Below are 26,869 nucleotides of genomic sequence, written 5' to 3'. Positions count from 1 at the left end.
TTTCCATATCCCATTTAGGGCGGGTAGATTTTAGCACTTCAGTTTAAGCAATATCACTTTATATAAGGTGCTTGAGTGGAGTAGGCAGCAAGCAGGAAAGGGATAATAAATGGCAGAGAAGCAAAGAGGCTGCTGCTGCAGGTAGCCTTCTATGCCAATTGCCAAAGGAAAATGTCTGTGAAAAGCGAACACATTTTTTTCCGTGAGTGAGGGATGAGAATTTAATAGTAAAACAGTAAATTGAGTGTCTGTCCTTTTACCTCTTACTAGAATTCCTTTGTTGTCCTTTGCATGGGGAAGGTTAACAGCTCAACTTAATTCTTCACTCCAAGGAACTTTACAGGCTGTCATTTGGTTAAGGTCTAATGGGCCTTCCGGGATTTGATAGCTGAATGCTGTGCTCACTGGAGCAGGCTGCTCCACAGAGGGCCTGGAAAAGAATGTTTGAGTTGGAGAGAAGGTGCTGCTGCTCCAACTGCTTTTCCACCTGCAAAAACAAAACCTTTGGGGACAGTAGCACTGCAGTTAACAGGGATCCCAGGAATGAGAAAGGTGTTAAAGTAGCCAGTTCTTCTGTTTGCCAAGGATTTTCTGGCCTTGATGTTTTTGGCAAAATTTTGAAATATCCCACTTCTCTCACTCTGCGCTTTTCCCTTCTCATTTCTCAGGATGTTTTTGAGAACTGGGCTTAGTCCAAACAGAAAGACAGAATTTTAAGAGGATGTGAGAGCCACACTCCTGGGTTCCCCATATGCCTGTATGCAGCACTTGGCTGCTGTGAAGACTTTGGGGGCGGTGGGGCAGGCAGTGAATAGCAATAAAAAGATCAAGTCGTCAACCACCTCAGCCTCCATATTGGAGAAGGACACTCCTAAAACCTCAAATTTCAAATTTCAAAACATTACCAATTGAAAATGCCACAGATTTTACTCAGAGGACTCTGAAGGTCAAGTTCGTATTTAACCATGTTGAATTGGGAACATTCCTGATAGGAGCACCTTACAAACTATTTTCTAAAATTCCCATTCAAAAACCTGAATCATCCGCACATCTGCATTAGCCTGCTGTGATATAGTGACACAGTCTCTTCTCCCAACCTAGTTTTAAAAATGTTACTTTTGATTACAAAACATATATAATTTTTTCTTATGTTTCTTTTAAAATTTGTATTGTAATAAAGTATATATAGTATAAAATATGCCATTTAAACATTTTCAGTGTCCAAATGAGTGGTATTAATTATATTCACAATGTTGGGACTTTTCCATTGTCCCAAACAGAAACTCTGTAAAAAAAAAAAAAAAAAAAAAATGTTTTTAAAGAATGGTTTTTACTATCACAGCTGCCATAAGTCGTGGTCAATGCAATCTCAAAATAATCATGACTAACAGTCATGTATGTATTTTCTAAAAGGAAATTAATTAGCTTAAAATAATTATTAGAAAATGGTAAAACCACTGCCACTGATCGCTAAACCTGCATGGTCCATAAAGTGTTTTTATTTCAGCTTACTAATCAGATATTTTTATATAATATAAAATTTCAATGAGTAAGTAAAATTAGTGACCCAGATAATCATGATTAAAAATAGCTCAAACAATAAAAATAAACAAACAAAAGCATAATGTGATGTCAAAGGCTAAAAACGTAAAATTACAAAGAGAATTTGCAAGGTCAGAAGAATCAAGCCATGATTAAAATCTAGAACTCTAATGTATTATTTTAGAAAAACATTTCCAAATTAATAATTAGATTTCAAAGAAAATTTAGATGTGTTTTTGAATTTACTTTAGATAGGGATCCAAAATATAAGTTTAGGAGTCTCATATATAATGTTATCTCAGCCACTAATCAAATTTGCCTTGTCTTTCAAAAGGCAAAAGTAAAATATGAAATATAGATTTACCAATTTTAGGCACAACTTCTCATTTCAGTCAACTCTTGCTCATTGATTAGTAAATCCAATCAGTGGCAATGACAATTTGAGAAGTAAATCCTTCCATCAAATCTTAAATCTTACACATTGCATCTTTGAAGTTCACCCTTTCCTTTCATCATCACGAATTTCAATGCCGTGTGAGGTAAATGCATCATTTATTTTAATCCTGTTGAAATGAATGGATGAACTTAAATAACAATGCAAGCCTTTTCTCACATAGTCCTGTAATTCACTTTGAAGTGATAGCACTTTTAGGATTAAGATGTATACATTTTGGTTCTTTGACTAGTTGTCCTCTCTTTGTGTACTATATTAATAAGAATTTAAAGCAAGACCAACTCACATCTGCCTTCTAATACAAGTCTTAAGTCATAAACAAAATTCTACTAGAGTAGCCAAGATTAATAACTATTTTGAAAGAAATAAAACTATGGTTTAGTAACTACAGACTATTTAATCTCTTGCATTAGGGTGACTATCAATAAAATCAGTCTTGAAAATATTTTCATTTATTATCACGTTGACAGCATTAAATGAAAGGAATTTGAAATACCACTGCAGAAGAAATGAATAACTATTTAATTTTTAACTATAGCTTTCTGAAAAGAAGGTTGTTCTTCTAGGAATAGCTATAAGCAAAAACTATATTATGTATTATTTAGATTTAATATGCTGATTTATTTTAGATGAAATTTAACTGCTAACAGTTTACATTTAAAGGTTGTTCAAAAGAAAATGTCAAAGGAAGAAAATCTTCTAATATATCACCACCTAAAGGTAATCATTCTTAATATTTCAGAGTATTTCTTTCCATTTTTCCTTCTACAATATTATTAATTTTTCCGAACTAAAAATTAATATATACCAGGATATGAAACCTTGGCTAAGTCAATGAACAGAAAGTAAATTAATAATAATAATAATGTTTTAAAACATATTTCAACCATCATTGTAAATAGTCATATACCCTTTGAGTCCATTTTTTGAGTGTTTACTTTTGTACCCTTTTCTTCAAACATTTTTAACAGCAATAGTTTTGTTTTACTCTAATTAAAAAATAAGTAAATGCCTGATGCAGAAAGCTTGGCAGAGAGCGAGATAAAAGGATATAATAAAATCATCTACAACCTTAACCAACAGCTCACTGATAATTTTATTCATGTTCTATCAATGTAATCAGAATCCTATATACTCCCATTATCCATAAATAGATTCTAACCTTTTTAATATGATTCAGAATATCTCAAAGCAATATCTAAGGATTCACTTACAGAAGAAAAATCATGAATATTCTTTGATATTGTGAGGCAAGCCATGATAAATGGTAACTCTCATTCTTAGCTATCATGGCCCTCCAATGTCCTAGTACCCTTCCTGACAAACCATTCCTTACCCTCCTATCCATTTTCTACCCATTTCTGAGCAAGTCAGATCCCTATTGTCCTTCATTTCTACTTTGCTGGTTCCATTCATGCTATTCCTCATTGCAATATCATCTTTGGTTGCCATTGTTTTTTGTTGCTTAATTGTTTTTGTGTATGAGTGTTTAACAAATCCAATGTCTAGTCTTCCTAGAGGCCTGAGTCAAAGCTTCGCCAAAGCAGAACACCTTCTTCTACAGCTTAGAGACCATATTTCCTGATATATATTTGAGGCAGACATAGGGAATCAAGAAAGGGACTTAGTTATCAGAAGAGGCTAGGTGATGACAAGAAACACGAAAAAGATATCAAATTCCTTGAAACGACTACAAAATCAGAAAAGGAACCATAACCTTACTGATCTTTGCAGACAAGCCGAGCTACTGCTTTTAAGCTTTGGCTGGGAAAATGACTGATTTTTATGTAGACCTGATATTTATCTAAGAGATGGCTAAATATTCCCTTCAATAAAAATGAAATATGCCAGAAGAGGAAACCAGGCAAGGCGTTACTCTGAATGACTTAAGTCAGTGGAATTATGTGATAATTAGAGATAAATGCAGATTTTGTGAGACCTGAAGTTTGTATAATTTATGGGGCTCTCTAAGAAAAAGAATACAAAATTACAAATACAAAAATTAAGTATGAAGGTGACCATCACTTTGGAATGAGAAAAGAAATGCCAACAAAATATTAAAAACTTGGAGGTCTGTGTACATTTATACTTTTAGATCTCTTTAGAAGATTTATAAATACAATTGTATAGGCATGCTTCCTGATAACAACCTGCCTCTGTTCTCCACCTAGAACATTCTACAACTCCCAGCACTCACAGGGGCCTGTTGAAGTGAGGGGCGCTGAAGCTGAAACTTGGTAAGCTTCATGGCAAATCTGCTTCTGGTTTTAATTGTAAAACTTCAGGCAATAGGAGCCAGATGGTGAGATCACTTTAGTAGGCAAGCAGTCCGTCCTAATTTCCTTGAACGTCTACCAAATAGAATTCTCACTGAGTGCTATAAAGGTATAAACAAAGTACAAAACTATAAAAATACAATGGTTTAGCAGAGGATGGAGCCTAAATGGAGTCTGAGGGACAGGTGTGAGCGGTGGGGGAGGCTTCCCATAGCTGGGCCTTGAACAGTGCCTTAGATTTCAACAGAGAGGTAGAGAGCATTCAAGACAGAAATAAAAACAAGTATGAGAGAACAGGGCAGCCTAAGGAAAAGCAAGACTGTCAGGTGGAGTTTAACTTATGTTATGTGGGAATTTGGAATGAGAAAAATGAGTGTACCCCATAGACTGCTTCAGGATTTCAGACGGTCTTGAGTGCTGTCTTAAGGCATAGGTACTGAATTAGAACAACATAGAATAAAAACAAGTTTTGTTTTGTTCTGTTTGTTTGTTGTAAAGAAAATAAGAAATATTTAATGATATACTTAGGTCATCCAGCAAATTATTAACCAAATAATTAGAAAGTTGCCAGGGAGTTTTATTATTATAATATCTTAGATCACAGCAGAGAAATTTTATATGTGTGTCAGTGGAGATGGGAGTACAGATTAAAGAAGAAGAAAACGAGCAGGTTTCTTCCCACAGAAAAAAGTCCTCTAAATTCACAATGCATGTAAACTGAAGACACTTGCTAATGATAAATCAAATGTGTAAATAGAAGAGTTCTGCTCAGAAGAGTTAAGAAGGCAAGTCCTAGACTTAGACTTTCTGAGTTTGAATCTTGGCTTAATCCCTTCTGGTATGATTTTTGGCTCATTGCTCAGTTGTGTGCCTCGGTTTTAACATCAGTAAAGTGGAGCCAATCATATCTACCTCACGTTGCTGTGTCGGTCCACAGGCAGTAGGTTATGAAAGCACTTAGCAATGCCTAGTTTGGTTAACGTAGCCCACGTAGCTGTCATTCTTATTATTTCTGTTTCTGGTTCTATTGTCACTGAGAATACTGAGACGATCTTCTTTCTTCAGTTCAAGATTGAATCCCCTAGGTTCAGTCTTGCTCTTCTCAATTCAATCTCTAAACCAGGAAGTCAGAGAACTTCCTGGAGTCCATATGTTATTATTTGATATCTGCCACAAACTCAGGACAAGGCCCACATTTCTCACTTGGCCTGGCCTCCGACTACCTTTCCAGTTCATCTGCTATCACTCTCCATCTAATATTTTAAGATCCAGTCTTCTTGATTTCCAGGTCATTTGGTTTCTGGCCCATAAGGTTCAGTAGAAGTGGTTCCACTGTAGTTCTTCTACCAGATAACCTTCTCCATCATTTAGCTTAGTTTAGCCATCCTTTTCACTGAGGTGACTGACCTAATGTTTAAATTGGATTTAGCTGCCCTTCTTAGGAGCAACCAGAGCATTTTCTTATCTCAATTGTAGCCTGTAGCATGCAGTATTTAAATTTCCTGCTTATAGATCTAGATTCTGCACAATAAATTCCTTGGAGGCAGGGAGTATGTAGTTTGCTTCTAGCAGCCAGCATAGTAGTTAACACAATAAAGCCTCACTGAATAAATAATTAAGAGTAAGAGTGGTGGTTGTCTCTGGGGAGGCAACGAATATTGACTGGAAAGGGGCAAAAGGAAACCTTCTGGCATGACAGAAATCTGTATCTTGGTCTGAATGATGGTTACACATACATGTGTAAACATTTATTGAGCTGAACTGTTAAAATTCTTATACTTTGCTTCAATAAAAATAATTCAGTCCTCAATTCTTAAAAATGAAAAAAGTGCAAAACAAGGCAAAACTCATTTATGCTTTTAGAAGTCAGGATTATGCTATTTTGCTAATAGAAGTAAGTTACTAATAAGTCCTACTAAGCCCTAGTTACTGGGTATTTTTAGTTCATGAAAATCTATTGAGCTCTACTCTAATATGTATATTTATGTAGGTATATTACACTTGACAAGTTAAAAGAGTGAGAATGAGTGAATAACAATATATATTACATTAAACCTCCCTATTTGTGATGAGAACAAGTCCGTTTCCTCAAACTGCTCCCTCGTCTCACATCAGAATCAGCTAAAATAAAATGGCAAAACCAACTTTTTCTCTCTACTTTATGGTCCATCTATGTACATTAATGTTTATAAAGACAGACTCATATTATGTATATACATGGTAAGGTACCTATGTCTTTAGTAACTTTTGTGCAGTAGTGAATTGCAAATCTCTGCAACACAGCTCTTTCAGATGTTATTTTTAACACATGGATTCTAAGAACAATTAGCTAGAATTACTTTTGGTGTAAAGTGTGTGTGTGTGTGTGTGTGTGTGTGTGTGTGTGTGTTTTAATTATTTTCTTTTACAGATCTTAGAGTCACAAAAATCTTTATACATTCCTCTTGCCTCAGATGAACTATTGTTTAAAATAAGACTTAAATAGAAATGCAATTTAGATGCTTCTACTAAAGATGTTCTTAAAACATTCCTAGAGCTTAAAAAAATAAAATAAAAACATTTTCACACTCTCTCCAATTTCCCTGTAGAGCATTTATGCATGATTTGGACTCTGGTATACCTATGCTAACAGCAAGAATTCTTAATATAGATATACATTTAGCAGCCACATTGTGAACAGCATAGATAAAGGAATAAACGTTACATCAAATCAAAGTATCAGCACAATGCCCTCAGCACCCAAAGGCGAGGAGGGAGCTTTCAATCTCGGATTCCATGCATGGTACTCTGCAAGATATCGGTTAACTAATTACAGTCAGGTCTGTATTAAATAGCAAATCCATTGGATAAAAAGATACCATACCACAAGAGAGAAGCAAGAAATTGGGACTCAATCCACTCTACCCTACTTCACATCATTTCAATGAACAACCTAAACTGCAGTGCTTTTAAATAGAATATTTATCACAAACCTTTTAATATTACTGCAGACTTTAAAGTACCGAAAATGCAGCTTATTTAACTAAAAATCCTTATCATTATAGATTTCTAAATTTTCTTTTCCACATACAATTTATTTTCCAAACACACATTTCAATAACCTAGAAAGTACAATGTTTAAAGAGAGATTTAGGAAACTCTTCCCCAGAAGGCAAGAAATACATCAGTCATTGATGTCAATCCATAACAGTTCAAATCACCAAAGGTATTTGGTAAACTTTAATCACTGTCACAACTGCAAAGGTTACTGAGCATCTCCAACACAAATCAATTACAACAGTGTTGCACAAATGTGAGAGTGGATATTGAGTGAATGTGTGTGTGCTTCCTTGACAATTTAACCTTCTGGTATATCAGCATTAAGTTCAGCTACATATAACAATAACAGCAATAATAATAACAATACCAACAAAAGATGACAAAAAAACTGAATATTTATTTTCATTCTGTAATAGATTTAGGCAGCCCAAAGCTTTCGTGCAGCCATCCTTATTGTGCTGCCTCATTTCACAATATGGCTGCTTGTGCTCCAGTCATCATGTCCACATCTCAGGAAAAAGGAAAGGGAATAAGAATGAAGACCTCATTAGCTTAAAGATATTTCCCGAAAGTTGCACATAACACTTAGTTCTCATTGTTCAAAATGTGTTTCTAAGGTCACAACTATCAGAAGGGGAAGTCTAGTTTTTGCGCTGGACAACAAGATAGTCAGCTAAAATTTGGGATTGTTATTAATAAGAGGAGGAGGATTGATAATTAGAGTAGACATATTTTTTTCTCTCACTCTAAAAACATTAAACAGACCCCTAGCCTCCTAGAAAAAAAAAACACCCACTAGACAATTCAATCAAAGAATTAAAAGGAAAACACTTATACTATTATTTACCATAATGTAAATAAAAGCTAATTAAATTTTTTAACTGAATATTTCACTGACTTTCATAAATATAACTAAAGAAATATTTCAAAGAACATTCAAAGCTTTAAAATACTATATGAGTATAATTTATTGGTGGGGGATAGGAGAAGAGGGGGCCAATTAATTTCTTTTTAAAGAGAAGAGTTAACTTAGAAATAATTTCATCCCGCTACTAACTCAGAATTAATGCACTCGGTTAGGCTGTCATATTTGAGAACCACTGATTTGAACATACTATTTCTGGAAATAATTTCTTTTAGTAATTACTAACAGTTTACGAAAAGATCGGCAATTGTATTTTTCCAAGTGTTCAAGTAATCTTAACTCATCAAAATGCTAAAATCTTTTATATCAGAATTGTCTAAGACTTACTTATATTAATGGCCTCCCTGTTCCCTGACAGCTGGAACCTCTTAGTGCGGATCTATCGCCTAACCCCACCCCAAGCACTGGGACTCATCTGGCCTCTAAGCCAGAATCCATAGCTCATTGTCCAACTCTCAGCTCCACTCTGATCTGGCAACCAGGTTTTAGTAGCAGAGTTTCTGCACTTAGCCTGATGCCAGGCTTTTCTCATACTAGGTTCTGGAAGAATTGTTCCACAGCATATCAGAGAGTCCCCGGCAAGATCGTGAATGAACCTTCCATTAATAGGAACCTACTACCTCATCATATAGTTCTTTATACTGTTTGTTTGAACACCTACTCATGTATTTAGTAAACCAACATTGAAACCTGGCTAGTCAGGCATGTTGCCAGGTACTGCTAATAAAAATATCAAAGGCTCAGTTATCCGCCCTCTAGTGGGGAAGACAGCTGTAATTGTTAAAATTATATTTCTTATAAAGAGTCAGATTTGGCCGTTTAGGGATTTTCATCCATTGTTCTTAAGTCTGAATTCTATAGTCACATGGAATAGATTCCATTCAGATTTCCACAAATCCACCCTCCAATCTGAAATATTTCAAATAGGATTATATTCTCATCAACATCCCCAAACTTCACTGTGCCCCCTACATCCTACAAATAACCTTCATTTGAAATCATATACACATTCTTCACTTTTCTTCTCCAAGATATTAAAACCCTGTGACTGTAACTCTTACATGAAATGGTTTCTAGTTGCTTCACTCTCTTTTGGGATAAGTTCCAATTCGAAAATACCCTCCCTAAAATGAAGCACTGAGAAATGAATCAAGTATAAGAAAACATACTAGTATGCCTTACCTCTACTGAACAAAACCTAGTTATTCCATCTAGAATATCATGTCATGATTCTTGGCCAAAAAGAAAAGAAAGAAAAAGAAAAGGCTGCAAATGAATTTAAGGACCTTTTTAAGTCACTTTTGAGCTGACGGTGATTTAAGTCACTTTTGAGCTGACGGTGATTTTAAGTTCTGGAAGTTCTGGTTCTCTCATCCTTGGTGTCTTCCTTTAGCTTGCTTCCTCTGTGAGGCAGCCTGGTATGGTAATTCACTTATTGTTCCTCACTTACTACATGAACTTGAGAAAATCAAGATTCTGAACCTCAGGTATTATAAAATCATGCAAATAAGGGTCCTTACTCCTTAAGGTTTGTGAAGGTGATATCAGCCAATATGTATAAAGCACAGTAACTGGCAGAGTAACCTACGTAAAAGGCCAGAATTAATAGCTACTATTTTAGTTATAAGTAGTTTACTTATAGCTTAGGACTAATTCATCAAAAATAGATGTTAAGTAATTTTAAGACTATCTAATACAGCTCTGTCATTCAACTCAAGAGCCCTTATTAATCACCCAATATATGTTATGTTTTGTGCCAGGTGCAGGTGATGCAAAAATTAAGTTGTCTTAACCTCAAGTAACCCAATGTTTAACAAAAAACCTTGCACATATAGAAATACTTTGCACAGATGGGGTTTGATAGGACAATATTCCTGTTACCCCATTGCATCCCACTCCGTACTAAATATAACGCTCCTCAGCATCAGTGAACATTCAGTAAATGTTATTTGATGTTCCCTATTCAGATATTTCAGGCAAATAGTAATGTTGACTTTGTACACAATATATTTTGGTTTGGAACTTTATAAATTAACTTCTTTTCATCTTGGAGTAGATATATATACACTGGTATTTCCTATTTCTTAGGATTTAAGGGATAGTGAAAAGCACCACTGCCATCTCTCAGAATAAATCTCTAGGAAGGTGATGGCATGAGGCTAAAAATATATTTATATAATATTATACAATATTAAAACTACCTGGGAATTGATAAAATAATTTGACATATACCAAAATATTTTAAAATGACTACCTCTAGGTGGCGAGATCATGAGAGATTTTGTTAATATCTCTATACTTTTAAATTCTTTAAACACTTCTCAAGGAGTGTGCATATTAGAAGGGATATACAAGGAACTCTAATAGGAGAAAGGAAACAGATGAGTGATGGTGGCCCAGGAATATAGATGACGCAGGATTAAGAATGAGTTCAGAGGGCTCTAGATGGATGAGGGTTACAAGCTTAAAGAATAAGATCAACAGTAGAAGGGATTAGAATAATAATGAAAATATAGTTTTACTATTAGAGTATCTAGTTCTCTTTACATTTTGGACAGTCATATCTCCAATTTTGTTACTGAGAAGGTAGGCCCATTGTCCAATGGAATGATTGAAGCACAATAATTTTAGCCTATCTTCCCAAAATTTAGGCAAAAATATGAAACTTAATCTTGTTGCAACTTTTAAAAAATATGTGAATTGTCCTTAAACACACTAGTCTTAGTAATGTTTCATAATGGAAAAAATAATCTAATTTATGAACCACACATACAGCTCTTTGATTTATGAACAAAGTAATGCATTTTTAAAGTATGAGAATCTGAATAAATACCTGTAAAATTAACAAATGAAATTAATCTTTTTTATTGCTGTTGCTACCCTATATCCTTCTCTCTAAAACAAATAGATAGACAGACAGATAGACATTGACAGAACTATATCATTTTAATTAAAAATATTATTTGATTTCCCCTGACAGAACCAAAATCCTTCTCTAAATGCGCAAAATATCAAATCAGTATCTATCATGTAACTTCACATTCTCTTTTGCAAAGACATTTTATTATATTTCCCTATTAGTCCTCAGAGTTTATTACTTGTGTTTTACTCATTTTATATCCCTTAAGAGCAGAATTAAATTATTTTTAAGACTGGCATTATAAAGCTATAATAAATAAATATGTTCCCCAAAGTTCTGAGAATATTCTATGAAGTCAATCAACATTTATTACTTTAATAAAAAATATTTTGCATTTTGTGCAACCGGATTGTGGAAACTGCCCAACAGCATTTTAAAGCTACTTCTCATATGAGTGACCATCAATCTTTTATTTGTTCTCAATCTTTCCTTATGAATACCATGCAATTGATTTCTGTCATCCCTCTGCACATTCATGATGGAAGTGGAGGGCAGAGGCTTTATGGTGAGGTTCTCTTCTTTCTGAACATTCACCACACGATAAGTTCTATAGCAAAGACTCTCTTAGATTCGTTGAGTTGCGGTTTTCTTTTTAGTAATGATATAGTCAATCCAAAAAATAATATTACACCAAATCAGATTTCATATATATTATTTCTTCCTAAAGTAAAAAACTCTCAAGGTGCTTAGTGAAATGCTAAATGCTTTATATTGACAGACTACCACTCTTCAGCAATCTATATTTGCAGCCTGCCAAAAATGAACGCTGTAGTTGAATCTTCTTTGTCGCTCACAGTATTTTAAATTACAAATGATGTTGATTTTAGTCATCTTTGCTCTATTCACTCACAAAGCTGGATGCTGCACAAGTCAGCTCTCAGAATCAGTCTAAAATACTTTTATTGGGCTTAGCACTTGCATAGTACATTATACCTTCAAAATACTTTGTAAACATTTACTAGTCAATCCTCACCAAGAAAGAAAAAAGAAAAAATATCTTGATCTACTGAGAGATATTTGTAAAACAGGTCTTAGGAAGAGTTTTCCTATAGATTAAATTTGAAGGCAAGATATTTATTTATTTAGCATATATTTTAGGAAGTAATTGTCAGCTCTTCGCTTTCCATTGTAACAGAGTACATACTTTCAATTTTAGTGATCATATGAATTAGAGAAGTAGTAATATTATTAACAACCAATAGAAAATATGCCACATAAGGAATTCTTAACATATTGAATGCTGCTTTGCACACTATACAAAGCAAATGTTTTGTGGTAAGTCGATAAGACTCAACTAGTCTCAAAAAACTAACATGGATAAATTCCTGCTTCTCCTTCGTGTCCTATAAGTAGCCACAACTTCACTTGGTATAGTTGCAGGTAAGACTAACTTGGTCTAATTATAAATGAGTCCCCAAGTTCATGTTAAGTATATGAAAATATATAGCACAGCAGGAGTCAAACTAATATATTATTTAAAGAGTACACTATAAATTTTGTTCCTGGTTTTCCAAGTAAAATACAGCTTCTGCCTTCATTTGTTCTACATTCCTTCCATTCTCCCTTTTAGATTCTCTCATATTAATCTATGGTTTTAAAGGGAAAAGATTGTATAGTCCTCTTGGAAAATAACACACTTAAAACTTAATGAAGAGCTGAAGATGTTATTAATATTATTTGTTGTACTAAATACTAATTAAAGATTTTAAAAATTATGCCATAATACAAAGAAAGCATTTGTCATTATTGCTTTCTTAGATTTGGAAAATAAAAACAAAATGAAAAGGGTCATATGAAGAAGAAACATCAAGGCCCAGAGTAATAGATAATTTGATATCTAATTAAGCCATGACCATAGCTCAGAAACCATAAGTTGTACTTGAAATATATGTTAAGGAAAGCCTGCACTATATTTTAAACAACAAAACAATCAAATGCAATATATGATCATCACAATTAAAAGTTATATACCTAAAATCTAAATGTTTAGATTTTAATTAAGAAAGACCACGAATTTACTGATTTGCTGAAAATCATGTTTCTAAATTCTTTGAGAGTTCTTTATCAAGAACAGGCAAGTTAAGAATTCTAACTTGAAATAAACTATTGCATATTTCAACTTAAAAGCTATAAATAAACCAAAGTGATCTCATAATCTTCAAGCTCCTTTTTTTCTGTGTAAGAATCATAAAATTTACTTGTGATAAACCGATGGAAATATTATGCACATCCATCACAATTTAGTGACATGTTTAGAACAATCTTCAAAAATGTAAAGCAAACCTCTTAATCACATGATAATGCAGCAAATTTTTACACTGAATTTTATATCTGATTGAAACTTTATTATTATAGTTTTATTAGGAAAAAATAGTATTATTAACAATATCTTAATCTTGCTAAGGTATCATTGCAAAAGTTTTGATTCAAAGGTGGGATATTTGATCATGCACACATTCAAGAGACTGATGTTACAACTACGATAAAGCAGATCTAATAAATTTTAACATTAAAGTTCAAGAAAACAATATCAGCATTATAGAAACTAATGTGTTTCTATGAATTCATTATACAACCACTGAAGGTTGGAGGTTGTATATTTAAAAATCCCCTGAATAATATTTCTTGTACACATTTCAATTCCGAAATCACTATTTTAATCTTCCTCTCCAGAAACTCATCTCTTTTCAGATGTCAACTCCTTACCATGTACTCAAGAAAGAAGTTACATAGGTCTGGAAATAAATTTGGAAATAAGAAAACTGACCAGTTAGGATGTGGTTCTTGTAGCTCCAAGAAGGACATTTTGCCTAAAAAGTAAATAGAAGATATCCTTTCCCTATTTTCAAGTGCCTGAAATTCTACAATTTGATACTTTTGGATTGACTATTTGATTAAGAAATATTCTTAGAAAGAACATTACTTTTAACTGTGAAATTCTAAAGCCGCAAAACCACATCATGTACTGGACAAATGCTGCCTATTTTCAGCTGAGTAATTATCTAAGCTACAGATAAAAATTGACCACTATTAAAGGCTGCTTACTCAAAGCCTGGCCATATCTCATATAACTGGTTATACTTGTGGCACAATTTATATTTTATAGCGTCCACGTATACCATGATGGGAGATTGGCACTGATATAATAAAATGTGAAACAGCAGGAAAATATTATGAGCCAAAGAGGTAGCCTATTTTCACAACTCATTGTCAGGAAAAATTTCCTCATGTCAAACTTAAATCTCTCCATCAACAGCTAAGTACATTTAAGGCCATTCTCAGTTCTATGGTTTGGCTGATATCCTCTTCTTCTTATAGTTAGGATTTTATATTTGCAAAGTGCTTTTCAACCACATTTACTAGTTTTTCCTAACAAATATGCCTGAAGTTTAACAATTTTTTCCACCCCTTTACAATCCTGATACTGAAGCACAGAGATATTGAGGTATGTTCAAGGTTACACAGCAAATTAAAAAACCCAGCAGGGGATGGACTACAGAGCACCTGAATTTCCAGACAACTGCTTAGGCAACTGATCCATGGAGACTTACGTGGCACAATGAATTAAGCTAAAGAAAGAAACAGACTAGAAAATAAAATAATGAAAACAAAATTAAGATTTCAGTTTCTTTCTCCACAGATAGATATAAATACCCCAGGATACAATGCTTGCTGTTGAGCTTCTAGGCAGATTTACAGACTGATTAACCTATTCCTGTCTGTCTTTATACTTTCTCACCCACTTATGTCAGAACATAAAACATTAGCAAGTAGGTCCTATCCGATAGCTGAAATGAGCATGTTCTGTTGCCTAACCTCTAAAAGCCATAAACATGGAAGTTTTCAGAGGAATTTCTGAGCTCCTCTGCTCAACTTCCCTTTCACAACTCTGGGCTTCCCAATCAGGCCTCATGATGGAGATTAGGGAAAGAGGGAAAATATCAAAGACTCAAAATTTGGGTTTTAAAGATGAGAATAATAGATTTGGAGATCAAGAACTCTTGAACTTTCTCCTAAACACTAATTTGGAATGGAAGTTTACAGTTGTTGGGGTAGGAAGTGTAATGAGGCAGTGAAATAAACAGCAAACAGAAATCTTAGTAACTTCCACATATAGATATACTGAGAAATATTGTCAAAGAGACTTTAAGACCCCAAAGGTCCCTCAGTCAATAAGCATTTTTGAATTCCCTTAAGGTGTCAAGATATGAGCTTGGTGATAGGGAAAAGCCATGAAAAAACTATTCAGGAGCAATAACCTAATTCTGTCTGGAGTGTGAGAAGAGCTTTCACAGAAAAAAATGATACTTCAAGTCGAGATTTGAAAAATGAATAAGAGTTAGCCAGATTAAAGAGGTTAGAGAGAAGAGCTTTCAGGCACGGGAGGCAGTACATGCAAACATACTAAGGCAAAAAAGCGCATGAGACACTGGAGGAACTGAAAAAAGGCCAATAAAGTTGCAGGGGACAAAGAGACATCGAGTCAAGTTTGAGATGTAGACAGGTACCAGATCATGCCAGGCCTTAGAGATAAAGATGAGTACTTTTTTCCTCACTTTATTCTAACTGCTACAAGATGTCTTAATATGTTTTAAGAGGAAAATAATATGAACACATTTGCATTTTTAAAATATTACTCAGGCTTCTGTGTGTACCTACCTGTTATCCATATTCTTTCCAGGTTCACTTTCAGGTGTTTTAGTTCTTATTATACACAAATCTTCTCTCATGAGTAAGATGTGACTGTTGGGAGAGTTGAGAAATTGAATGATGTCAATTTCCTTGAGTTTCCATAAGTTACTGTAAATTTAGCTACCAACAGAAATAAACCAATTGGTATGCTCGTGAAATTCAAAATTATGCTATCATCAGTTAAGCTGACTGAAAAGAAATTCGACAGGGAAGTAATAGGCAGCCCATTTTAAAATGGTATCTTTTATAGAAAATCATTATATGAGCCAATTAAAAGAGGGAAATTTATTTGAATGTGCATTTATAAAACACATTTCAACAAAAGCAAAACTCTAGCAAAAGTACAAAGAAAAAAAAACCCTCTGAAACAGTCAAAAGATTATACTCAGAATATGAGGTTAAAATCTACATAATAAAAAAAACCCACAAGATTAATATTCAGAAATATAAAGCACTGTTAGTATTTAATTGATGGTCAAACCCATTAAAGTACTAATAAAGACTAATAAGATACTATTCTAACTTATCATCAGCATTATACATTATTTTATATCATGTCTTCTTAGTTACATCACAGTAATCATATATAAGTAGCATTAAATATTTAATTACAAGTAACTGGTAACTCCTTCAGGCCACAGCATGTGACAGGTTTTTTTCATGTTCTGTTGTTTTTAATTTTAGTTTCACTTAACTTTTCAATCTTTTCAATTAATACCAAATATTTCAAACTCTTAATTTTATTTTATGTAGATAGTATTTTAACATTTACCAGTACTAAATAAAATGTTCTAGCCTTGGTAAATATTTTTTGTTTAAGCAAAAAATGGTGAAATAACAATTCCCTATAATAAAACAATTTATTTTTATGACTTAAATTTTTTCATAGCAATAGGAATTGAAGCAAATAATAATCTATTTCAAAAGCCACTTAATGGCAGTACAAGGGTCAAAACTGACTTCTGATGTCTAGTTCCTAAATTCAGACCAAAATTATTTCATTATTATACTGATTTCCCAAATGATTCTAATCAGGAGTAGCTATTAATCAGAAAAGTATGAAAAACATTAAGGTCCAGATAGATTTTAAGACTACTAGACTATTCTAAAATTTTTAAAAAGGAAGAACAGAGATTCTAATTTCAGAAACATTTAAAATGTACTAATTTCAATATCTCAACTTTAAAGATCCTATTTTAGCAGCATGAGCAACATAAAATATTTTGTCATCTATTACTGTTGATATGCATTTGAAGTAGACTATGCTCTGAAAACTATAAAGTGAAATGCAAATAAATGACATTATATATCACATTCCATGAAGTCAGTTGACCAAGAAATGATCAACTTTTCCATTATGAACATTTTCAAAAAATGATCTGTTTTTCTGCAGAATAACTCAATTTCTCTTTTAAATCAACATTCCTCCCTGTGGTAGAACCTAATCTTAGGCAATTTACCATCATCTCTCCAATTCTCATTCACCATCCTTGGTATGTGTTTCTAGATTAGAAGAACTAAGTGCTGGAGTGAAGGTACATTTTGCCTGGTCATTAGCCGAGCATCCACTGAGGTACCTCTGTTCACATCTAGCCTTCAATTTTAGTTCACAGAAATAATACCAAATAATTCCTCTTTCCAAATCATCGAGTCAAGTCCAGCTTTTTTTAAGATATCTGTATCCTTCTGGAGTCCACAGGTCCATTCTTTCCCTTGGAAAGAATTCTCATTTAAGAAAGTTTCCCATTAAACTCTGTGAAGCTAAAGATTTGTGTATTCCCCTGCCACTTACGTATGCAGCTTCTGCTCTCCTGTGTGACTCTGGGCATCAGGAAAATGCCAAGTTTTTCTCAAACATCTTCACCCACGGCTTGCTTCTTGGCATCATCCTTGCCACTTCATTGAGCACTTCTCTGAAGTGAGAAAAAATAGGTCCTAAGCATACTTTTGAATCTATCCTACTTGGGGTCCCTGGCACAGTTACCTTCCACTTCACTGTGAGGTGCAAAACAGAAATCTCTCTCCTTTTCAGGTTCCCACTACTCTCAGCTTTGCCCGAATTTCCGCTCACCATGCTGTTAAAGAATCTGCTTTATTTCAGGGAACAGGAAGCCTTGTTCCTGTAACAGAGAAGAACCTTAATTTGCTAAACTTCATAAAAAAAAACTCATTAATCCCCATTCCACTCAGTAATAGAAACACAATTTCCAATCCACTTAGGCCTCCTCCTAACCATAGCTAAGGTTGTGCTAGGTTTAAGGGGTTTACACGCTGCCAAGGATGGAGAGAACCACCCAAGCATGGGCTTCCGCTGTACTTACTTCCATCTGGTCTACAAACATCAGCACATGAAGCCAAAGTTAAACCACTCCTTTTCCCTACTACAGGGCCTCTTCAGAAACCCCTCTTCACTCATTTACTAATGTAACTTGGCAAGAGGCACAAGAGTTTACTCTGTAATTTGGGAAACTTACTGGAGTTCATGAAACTTCTTGGCTCCATCTGTTTCTCTCTGACTAGACACACTCACAGCTACTCTGCTTCTTGATGCTGTGTGAGTTTTGTTCAGAAAGGGAAAGGCAGATCACCTAGGCCTTCAAACTGCCCTGAAGAGTCAGTGCTTTCCCCAGGCCCATTCTTGGCAAGCAGTGGTTCTGAATGCCCCATTAGGGGTCCACCCTTTCTAGGCATCTACCTATTCACTATTCTTTTGTGACATAATTATTTCTCTTCCAATTCTGCTTTTATTATTGCAGTATAGGATGTAAAGAGGAGCCATAATTCTTGGCTATTTGAATTGGCAATTTGTATATCAAAACTCAAGAATAAATGTGCTTTGTTGCCTCTGCTTTCTGTGCTCTCATCCCTTTCCTCATCCCTTAGCTGTCCGGAAAAAAAAAAAAAAAAAAGCTTCATTAGGAGAATTTAAAAATATATACATGTAGCTAACAATTGAAAATATTATGCCAGCACATCATTATTGTTCTCATTATTCCATATGGGTTTTATGTTCGCCCATTCAGAAACATAAAATTTATTACCTATTCAAATTGATTAGTCTTTTATTTTCTTTATGGTTTCTAGCTTTAGAGTTTTTCATGGGATCAATAATTTGGTTTACAGAAAACACTGTGAAATAGTTTGAGGAATACTAGACTATATTAGATAATGTCTTTCTTTTTCTTTTTTTTTTTTTTTCTTTCTTTTTTTTTTTTTTTTGCCTATTGGGGAACCCCTGGAATTTTTTTTTTTTTTTTTTTAGTCCTTAAATATTAAGGAATAAAGTACATGTCATACACAATAAAGGCCACACTAATGTGAAGTTTTTCTAAATTATATAAATATTATATTATAACCTGTGTTTCTAAAAGGAAGACATTCTTGATCATCAAAAAGGCAATATCATTGTCAGCTGAAAGGGAATAGAAAACATTTACTAGTTTGGAGAAAATGAAAAAACATTATATATTAAAATGCTACCTTTATGCTTTATGTCAACAACAATAACTTCAAAAGTGTTCTAAACCTCTATTTCTGCAGTACAATGGATGAGGAATGTCCTGTTTTTCTCAGTATTCAGCATGCAATGAAAGTTGCATATCATTTTTCTTTAGCTATCATTGCTCTCCCAACTTTGTCCCAAAACACATGGGTCCAGCTATTGGGTATCCTTTGTACTGACACTGTTATCCTGTGTACCAGTCACATGGAATGTCATTCCAATTGTACTTTTTTAACACTTGGAAGAGTATAGAATGCTGACAGAAGAGCTGGGCCCTGAACCCTGAGCAAGCAGAGGTTTTCACCTACATTTCCAACACTGAGTTTGAATTGAGGATTTGATTCATCGACTTGCTATTTCAGGCTTGAGCCTTTCTTGATTATACTGAGAAAGTGTAAAGCACTAGAAGCAGACACGGCAGGCCTTTGGTGCCAAGCCTGTCTCTGTAAAATAACAATAGCTTTATAAGTTCAATGTGTACTTAGCTTTCCATGAGTAGCATTTATCTACTAGTCAATTTCTAAACCTCAATAAATGCAAGGAAATTGAGATGGTCTTGGCATAAATTCTCCTCTTCACAAGACATAACTAGCAAAACCCATCAGGCAACTATGTTTTTTTAAGTGAAATAGTTGAATTATATTGAAATTTTAAAAAATGGCAACATATTTTTGATAGATATGTAACTTTAACAGACTGATAAAATAGATTAATATCATTGTGATCTAAGCTACATAAAAATCTATCCATATTACATAAGAATATATTTGAATTTCATCTTAACTTCTTGTTCTCTCTCTTTTTTTTTTAGGTTACATATTATTTATAGGAAAAAAAAAAGAAAACTCAAACTTATTTTTTCTTTTTAGGATGTAAGACATTAGAACCTACCCAAAGCTGTTGTTCTTATGGAGGACCTGTAAACTCATCCTTATAGCTGAATATTTGAGGGGCCTGGCCCTCGAAGATTGTGTTAAAGCATTTCGATAGCAAAGGGTATTCTGTAAACGCCCAAACTAAGAGAAGATTATTTTGAAAGCTTATAAGGTGTAAATAATTTTTCAGAAACACTAGGATTATGCTGCAATAACTTCTGCCTTTGAAAAAAACAATTGCAATATGCTGTTGTGGTATAGCTTAAACCAGTATTTTACATTGTATTTAATATTTAATTTAATTTTTTACCATTATAAATCAATAATTCTTTCTGGAATAAAATCATCCTTCTTGACATTCTCTATCTTTTATTTCTTCACCTTATGGCACACACCCACATGTGTAGAGTTATTTAAATAAATGTTTACATCAAAATGTACAGAGTTAGCCTGTAATGATAACACTGAAAATATATGTTCAAGAGCTTTTAAAATTCTAGGGTGACCTAAGTATGTTCAGTAAAATGTCAGAAACAGAAAAACTTTAAATCTGCCATTTGTTCATTCTTATTCACACATATAGAAAAAGAAAAATGCTACTCTAAATCTAATACATATGCAATCTGTTTGTTTCCTGATGCTGATGGTCAGTCATAACCAGGCAATTGGTTGTGTTACTTAATGTGCTACATATCTGGCAGTGCTGCTGCATTGTTAATGAGCTTTAGGCCCAACAGTAATTTTATTTTCAGGTTCAGTCATATGATGCGTCCCTATAGGAATAGGTTATATCACAGAAGCAAATTATTCAAATCTAATTTAACAGATTCAATAATTCTCCTGTTTTATCTCAGGCATTTTGTATTCTTTTCCCTACACCTAGTGGCTATGTAACAATTCAATTACCAAAGTTCCTCATCCAGAAAGTACAGCTGATTTCCGGTAATTCTTATTCTGTTTGATTTTTTTTTTTCCTCCTAGTTTAACACACTCCAGTTGATACTGACTGAGTTAAAAATCTCGAAATAAGCCTGGCATTGTGTTAGCATGTAGGTTAAGAAATGAAAAAAAAAAAAAATACAAACTAGAAATGGAAAATAAGATTAGTAGTGACATTCCTTGTCATGAGGGCATTTTTTGTCTATGTACACAAAATAAAAGAAGCTCAAGGCAGCTGAAGAAAACAGAAATAAGAGAGATGATACAAATTGAAAGATAAGGTAGAGAGTGAATGTAAAGAAGTACATTAAGAGCACACAAAGTCAGTTGGCAGGAAAAAGCAGCTCCAGGAACCTCAGAAGGTAAAACGCCAATTAACAGATCAAGTGGGTAAGAACCAACTTTTGAAATAGAAGAGCAGTAGCATAAGCAAACTCAAGGAAAATTAAAAGATCAAGGTGATGAAAGTATTCAAAAGTCTTTGGAGAGTATTAGGAATTTTAGGGAATTATAATAATGACAAAATTATAAGGGTAAAATTCTTTACACATTCTTTCATAAAAGAAAATCACCTGTCAAAATCTGTCTGCATGGATGCTAGAATTCGATTCTTGTTCTTCAATAACAAAGTATAGTTTCTAATCAGATTTGGGTCCATCTTTCCTCCATTTCTCTAAATAATCTCTCTCTATTTGATTTTTTTAAAAAAGCAAATAGACATATATACCTATACATAAATATAAACAACAGAACTAAAAATTCAAAGAGAGTGGAGAATATAGACAATGTATGAACTTCATGAAACTTATTGGTTACCTTGAAATAGTCTGGTAATTAAATTTGAAAGTGAATTCCCATAAATCTTTTAAGTATATTAGTTATATCTACAAATAATAAATCTCTTAGAGAAAAGCAATGATCTGATTAAATTATGCAATACAAGAAGTAAATTTAGATGAATCAGATAGATACATATTTGGGGAGAAGGCCTGAGCAAACTCTCTTTGTCAGTATTGATTAAGTGAATCAGACAATAAGTTTCTACTTAATATTTAACAAGTGCTCACAGACCCTCAGAGATTCCCTTTAGGGCTCTGCATGTGAGGTAGAAGAAATATACATAATTAACATTTTGGAACTCCTCTACCATTTTTTCTACTCTTGTGCTCCATAAAGAGTTTTAATAGACTTCAGACTTCTTTAGAAAAAGCACTGGAGATTTAGATATATACTCATGGAAAGTTAATAAAAACAACTAACAGCTATTTAGCCCTTACTATGAGGAAGGTGCTTTTATTGCCCCCATTTTGCAGATGATAAAATATAAGCCCGGAAAGTTAACCCATTCTTCTGTCTCCTTTATGTTTAGATTTCAACTAGAATATATAAAGTATTTCTACATATCAATAAGAAAAAAAAAAAAAAACTATATAGGAAAATGGTCAAAACAGGGATAGGTAATTCCTAGGGGAAAAAACTAAATATTTGAAAAGATGATCAGAACTCTCAGTAATCAAGAAAATGAAAATGAAAATGATAATGTAATAAATACTAGAAAATAATTATAATCAATTATATCTAGTTAGACTCTGGCGGAGACAATGACCACTTATTTTTGATAGAAAGAGTATTCAGCAGAATGCATCGAACTCAAAAGTGATCATAATGGTGAAACATTCATTCTGTTTCTAGAAATATATGTTAGAAATAGTGACTTTTGTACATGAACATATGAAAAAAGTAGTTTAATGGAGCATGATTTATTAATAGCAAAAATATGGGTAAATTGCTCAACAATGAGGGAATTGTATATAAATTATTATATCATATTGCTACTGTGGAAAACTCTAATTAAAAAGAAAAAGATAAATTATATATGTAGAACTCCAAGACACATTTTAAGTGAAAGAAAAGAAAATCAAGTAGTAGTAAATTGATAAGGAAATTGCATTGTTACATCAGCAGTAAGAAATGGAATATGCTGCCGAGAGCTTAAATGTAGGCTATCCTGTTTTAATTCTACATTCCTCTGGATTTTGGAATAATTTATAAACTGTTTCTGTGCAATTCATGTAATTAAAGAGTAATACTGACATGAAATTCTTTATGGGTCCTGTATTTCTCTCAAGGAGTAATGGAACTCAATTATACATCTAAAATTATCCGTTTGAATTTTATACACTACTTTGTATATGTGTTTAAAAATGGCTCGATGAAATTAAAACCTCAAAAAATATAGAAATTCTCACTATGTTGAAAAGAATAGCACATGTGGAACAACAGAACTTTGCACTTACTCTTCATACAAACTTTTGAAATCGGACTTCAGGTTTCTCTATTCAAAATTATATCTTTTCTCCTCGACTTTTCATCTCTGTAATTATATCTACCTTAACTCAACTCCCAGAGTTACTGTCAAATGCAAAGGAATTCTATAAAATTCACTTTGCAAGCAGCACAGTATTTTATACATTGATAAGTACAGACATAGATATTTAGTTAATTTGATACTCTTGGGGAAAACTATATAACAACCAGTTTTTTTTATTATTATTTTAAATGTAACTCACTATGCAGTTATACTAGAACCCATTAACAAAACTCAAGATTCAGCTTATACTTAATCTTTTGCCTCTCAAAAATAATATTATCATCAAAAAAAACTTCTACTAAAACTAAACTCTTTTAAAAAGGCTATTGGAGTTGTTTCATAAGTCAATACTGAAGTTTTACTGCATACCTATAATCACAAAAGGCTTTATAAGACTACAAGAAGAATATTTAAAAGTTTTTTTCACAAAAGATTCAGGGTTGGTTAGCAGCTTATAGTAATTATTATATGAATGTTCAGAGACAAGGTAATTACGATAAACAGCAGAAACTATATTTCTGTGTTATTTTTGAAAAAAGTCTATTAGAATCATTCACGAAACTGAGTGTTTTTGAATTAAAATCATTTAGGTCAACAACATATGCTAATTAAGATAGATGATGGATGGATGGATGAATGGATAAATGAATAGATAGATAATAGACAGATGATAGATGATAGATGATAGATAGATAGATAGATAGATAGATAGATAGATAGATAGACACACAGACAGACAGACAGACACATACGTGCAATCAAAGAAATATTAAGATATGAGTTCACAAATTACACTAGATTCAACAACAACAAAAAAATCATTTTCATTTGTTTTTCTAACATTTACCCAGAACTTTTTACAGAAAATAACCTGACTAATAAGCAACTTCATGGCTTGGAAGTTGACATGCATGAATAGTTCTGATGGTGGAATATGAAATGTTTAGTTTAGGAAGTGATGGTTAGCTCACAAAGGAGAAAAAAGAAAGCAAAGAGAAAGGGAAGATACAGTAAGAAAATGATTTAGATTGAAGGTTATAGCAGCTGTGCAAATAAAGAAAATGGTGTAATCAACAGTTCACATCCTTCTGACGGATCACTGGAAAAGCTTTATGTAAATAGTTTTGACGTTCAGGCTCCCGTAAAAAAATAATACATTAAAAAAATGCAAGCAACAAGCTATAATGTTGAAGAATATTACAGTCACTTTTCTTCCAGCAGACACAGGCCACTGACCAGATGATTTATATATTTAAAAAATAATGATTTTTAAATATGACAAGGAACTGCAATTTTTGGTGGAAAACTTAGAAGAGGTTTAAGGACAATATGCTCTGCTGGATCATGGGTCCTACACAAATGTCAACACCATGGCACGTACTTTAGCCATAATGCTAAATCAAGTCTCTAAATGAAGAAGTTTTTCTCACCTTAAGATTTTTTTAAATAAAATAAAGTAACAAAAATTAATGGCTTGCCAGATGTTCGCCACGGGGAGTTCGTTTCACGGAAATTGAAGGAGGAACTTAATTTTGAATTTATGGGAATGTTCCCTACCCCCATTTTTCTTTGTTTGTCCCATGTTGCTTTTCACCTTTGTTGACCAATGCCAGAAGTGCCACTCTGGGACTCTTTCATTGCTATTCATCTCTGCATTAGAACAAGATGTGTTTAACTTTCCCTTTATTTTATTTTATCTCACTAGTGTGTAGCTAGAAGTAGCAATAAAATTATCCTCGAACTCACAATTGCTCTGACAATTTTCGATCAGCTCAACAGAAAATGAATCAATGAAAATATCTTAAATCATAGACATTCAAGCTGTAGCATTCTGTGAAACAAGGCACTTAATTTTTTCAGCTTCCATATTCAGGGCATGTGTGTGTATTGTTCATTTCTTAAGCATTTTTTGAAAATAAAATGAAGTTGAAGTTTGCACTTGGGTGGTCTCCAAGATTATATAAAGATATAAATGTGGAGGAATCATTTTTTTCAAAATTGTCTTAGGTTAAGTTGGGGACTTATGTGTGTTTAACCTGGGAGGGGGTTGAAGCAAGAAGGAGAAAGAGGAAAAAAAGGAGAGTTGAGAATGAAAAAAGAATAAAAGCAATTGGCTATTCTTCAAATTATAGAATCATGTTTATTAATTATGTAAGGAGAGGGGTTAACTTTTATATATATGTGGAATTCTGCACAAATACTAGACTCAGTCCCTACTCTCTTCTTGAATGGCTCTCAATCTCTAAGCACAAATAGAAATCATCTAAAATTGTGGACTTCCAGACTCCACCCCTAGAGAACTTACATTTTGAAAGGCATCTCAGAAGACTTTTCTTCAAATGGTGCATGACCACAACTTGCAAAACACTTCTTTAAATGCTTAACAGCAACAACAACAACAACAACAACAAAAACACACACAAAAATCTAAAATAATTTTACCTAAAAATTGTGGTGGCTCTCTTTTCCTTGATATCAATAAAAATCAAGCTAGAATTTAAAAGAAAAATAAATATTATAATAACTGTCTTATAGTGAACTGAAAGAAAAAATAGAAACCTAATGAACATACATTGAATGTACAATTGAAAGAATAAATGTGCAAACAGGTTTGCCCAACACGTGCTCTCTGGACACTTATATATTCTAACTTAGAATAAAAACCCTATTTAAAACTGATTAACTTTCTTCACAATGCATGATTTAAAACCAATTCTTGTGTTACCTGAAACCAAGGTAGGCAAAAGAAACACATTAGTAAGCAGTACAAAGTTGCTTATTTTTCTCCACTGGAAGATATTAGTCTAATGCACTCATTCTTATTCACTGGTGGTAAAAGCAACAAAATGCTCAGTATCTATCACCGAAATAAGACAGAATGAAAAATACATAATTCATCTATTTTTTCCCTTTAAGGGCAGTGTTTCCCAAAATTCAGTCATTTGTATAATATCTTCATTATTTTGGCCATATCCTTGTAAGACATGTCATTGCATCATAAAAAGAATGTAAATATTTGCGATAGAAACTACCTATTTTATGTCACACTAACTCCAGTTACCTTGAGAAATCTCTGGTTTATTTTGTTAGCTGTATTTCCTATCACACATTTATATTTAAAAATCTCAGTTATTGTAGATTAAAAGTATTTATTCTTCAACCATTTAAAATTAGCTCATGTCCTACCAGTGGTTTATTCACTGCATTTTGAGAAATTATCCTCAGAGAGTCCCAATTTCAGAAGTACACAGCCCTTCAAATTATCTCACACTTAGCTGTGAATAAAGGACTGTTCCAAAACTTTTGATGCACAGAAAATTCTTAAAATACTTTA

The 26,869-nt window shown here is 33.2% G+C and overlaps 1 long non-coding RNA gene across 1 annotated transcript; it reads right to left on the bottom strand.

Annotated features, from left to right (window-relative positions):
- Positions 1 to 17,664: 17,664 nt before the first annotated feature.
- Positions 17,665 to 26,027, bottom strand: LOC111731296. The gene is made up of 3 exons (XR_002777061.1): positions 25,978 to 26,027; positions 19,205 to 19,260; positions 17,665 to 17,968 (listed from the first exon to the last, which is right to left on the bottom strand). It is a non-coding gene; the product is annotated as an uncharacterized LOC111731296 (long non-coding RNA).
- Between the last annotated feature and the right edge of the window lie 842 nt (positions 26,028 to 26,869).

Source organism: Pteropus vampyrus, unplaced genomic scaffold (genome assembly GCF_000151845.1).
Source record: "Pteropus vampyrus isolate Shadow unplaced genomic scaffold, Pvam_2.0 Scaffold11, whole genome shotgun sequence".
Classification (NCBI taxonomy): domain Eukaryota; kingdom Metazoa; phylum Chordata; class Mammalia; order Chiroptera; family Pteropodidae; genus Pteropus; species Pteropus vampyrus.
This window is presented reverse-complemented; position numbering and strand designations above follow the sequence as displayed.